Source organism: Dama dama, chromosome 19, assembly GCF_033118175.1.
Source record: "Dama dama isolate Ldn47 chromosome 19, ASM3311817v1, whole genome shotgun sequence".
Classification (NCBI taxonomy): Eukaryota; Metazoa; Chordata; class Mammalia; order Artiodactyla; family Cervidae; genus Dama; species Dama dama.
Window position 1 is genome coordinate 83,789,348 of NC_083699.1, and position 3,241 is coordinate 83,792,588.

Below are 3,241 nucleotides of genomic sequence, written 5' to 3' on the forward strand. Positions count from 1 at the left end.
CAAGATGTCAGATATGTAAGTTGTCTTAGACTTTCCAGAATAACAACCCACCAGCTGAGAACCACTGAGTGACCTCGGACTATGTCAAGGAGAACAGAAGAATAAATCAGTCAAATCCTGCCTGAATATTAAACCCACCAAATGAGATATCATAAAAATGGTTGTTGTTTTAAGCCACTAATTTTATAGTAGCTTTTTTATGCAGCCAAAACTTTCAGGCAAATGTTGCCAACAGCATTGCAAAAACACCCGTGGACCCATCTACAACCATGGCCATGTTCTTTTCCACAAATCTCTATGTAAATGAACACGGTCTGCTCTCTGGCCATGCAGGATGATAAATCTCTACAAAAGTGTTTATTTAAATGCCAAGTGACCATAGCATATTTAGGTACTTATTTTTATATCATTAACCATTTGACAGGGGTGCTTAGAGTACAGAGGGTCCTAACAGACTAAATATTTCTACCCACAGAGGAGGAATCAGAAATTAAAATATTTCTGAAATTGTCATGTGAATTGATGAGTAAACCTATCTTGTGCTACATGAACCTTCAGAAATATCTTGACTGATTAACTAAAGATAACTAAAGACAGTTGTCAACTCTATATCATCTGAATGCTGATTTACAATTTAGAATATATTTCCCCACAAATGTCTAGGCATGAGTCCTAATAATTCTAATCTAATCTGTGAACCTCATGGGCCAGGATCACAAGCTAATGAAGGGGAAGAAGGATGATGAAAGAATTCTTGCTCTTCCCTAGGAGCAAAGCCAGCCCCAGAAGAAATGTAAGAAGATGTAGCTTTGTCTTCAGTCCTCTGGTACCTTAGAATCACTTCTGATAGGTTCCTGGGGTCCCCAGGTCACTCCTTGATGGTGGAATCACATGCAGATCGCCCTCTATTCCAGCACCTCCTGCCTCTGTGATCATGCTCTAATATCATTTATCCAATTTCTTGCCTCCACTTTCCGGGGAAACACATTCTCATTAATAAATAAATGATCAATTGGTTCTTTCTGCTTTAATGTACATTACTGAAATTTCAGGCTGCTTGTCAACATGAAGAGAAAATGACCAGGAAAACCAGCCAGCAGTCAGAACAGCCTTCCTTCCAAAGTTCTGGCTCCTCCTCTCCTAAATCTGTGGATTCTCTTTAGCTCCTTGGAGAAGGCAGGAGCAAGAGAGTTGGTGATGACGTTGGGGGAAGTATTGGGGTAAACTCATCCATGTTTGGGTAGTTTGTAAATTAGGAATTTCACATGTAATTTTTATCACAGGGATGAAGTCAACAAACAATATTGTTCCAAGCCCAGCATCCAGCATTTAATAAGCATCTCTCTAGAGGAAGAGCCCTGTTCATAGCCTTTGCCAAGCTCCGTGGGGTAAATGCTCCCACTGTCTTTGACTTTAAGATACCAATGTGTGGAGACTTCCCTGGTGGCCCAGTGGTTAAGAATCCACCTGCCAATGCAGGGAAGGTGGATTTGATCCCTGGTCAGGGAAATAAGTTCCCACATGCTGAAGAGAACCTAAGCCTGAACACCACAACTACAGAGCCCCATGCTCTAGAGCCCGTTCTCCATAACAAGAGAAGCCACTGCAATGAGAAGCCTGAGCACTGCAACTAGAGAGTATCCTGCAACTAGAGAAAGCCTGCATGCCACAGTGAAGACCCGATACAGTCAAAAGGGCAAAAAAGCAATGCAAGCTACCAGTGTACCATCACTGAACTAGAGCTGGGAAGAAATGTGTACAGTCATCTCTCCTGACTCATCAGCCACAAGGACCAGCACCTTTGACCACCATGCCCTACTTCCAAGATCAACCAGCCAAGTCAAATCAGAGATGGGTGAACCCTGGGGATAATTGTTGAGAGGAGACTGATCACTCAAGTCCAAAAGATACATAATGCCTTTATCCATGCATTTCTGCTGAGCTTTCTGTCCCTAAATACCATTTCTCCCACCCACCTGGAACCTCTTTGCTTCTAGTTCAGTTCAGTTCAGACACTCAGCCATGTCCGACTCTTTGCAACCCCATAGATTGCAGAACGCCAGGCTTCCTTGTCCATCACCAGCTCCTGGAGCTTACTCAAACTCTTGTCCATTGAGTGGGTGATGCCATCCAACCATCTCATCCTCTGTTATCCCCTTATCTTCCAGCCTTCAATCTTTCCAAGCTTCAGATTCTTTTCCAATGACTATGTTCTTCACATTAGGTGGCCAAAGTATTGGAGTTTCAGCTTCAGCATCAGTCCTTCCAATGAATATTCAGGACTGATTTCCTTTAGGATAGACTGGTTGGATCTCCTTGCAGTCCAAGGGACTCTCAAGAGTCTTCTCCAACACCACAGTTCAAAAGCATCAGTTCTTTCGTGCTCAGCTTTCTTTATAGTCCAACTCTCACATCCATACATGACTACTGGAAAAATCATATCTTTGACTAGACAGACTTTTGTCAGCAAAGTAATGTCTCTGCTTTTTCATATGATGCCTAGGTTGGTCATAGCTTTTCTTCCAAGGAGCAAATGGCTTTTATCTCATGGCTGCAGTCACCATCTGCAGTGATTCTGGAGCCCCCCAAAAATAAAGTCTGCCACTGTTTCCATTGTTTCCCCATCTACTTGCGATGAGGTGATGGGACTTGATGCCATGATCTTAGTGTTCTGAATGTTGAATTTTAAGCCAAATTTTTCACTTTCCTCTTTCACTTTCATCAAGAGTCTCTTTAGTTTTTCACTTTCTGCCATAAGAGTGGTGTTATCTACATATCTGAGGTTATTGATATTTCTCCCAGGAATCTTGATTCCAGGTGCTTCATCCATCCTGGCATTTTACATGCTGTACTCTGCATATAAGTTAAATAAGCAGGGTGACAACATACAGCCTTGACGTACTCCTTTTCCTATTTGGAACCAGTCTGTTGTTCCATGTCCAGTTCTAACTGTTGCTTCTTGACCTGCAAACCGATTTCTCAGGAGGCAAGTCAGGCGGTCTGGTATTCCCATCACTTTAAGAATTTTTCAGTTTGTTGTGATCCACACAGTCAAAGGCTTTGGCATAGTCAATAAAGCAGAAGTAGGTGATTTTCTGGAATTCTCTTGCTTTTTTGATGATCCAACGAATGTTGGCAATTTGTACTCTGGTTCCTCTGCCTTTTCTAAATCCAGCTTGAATATCTGGAAATTCTTAGTTCAGGTTCTGTTGAAGACTTGCTTGGAGAATTTTGAGCATTA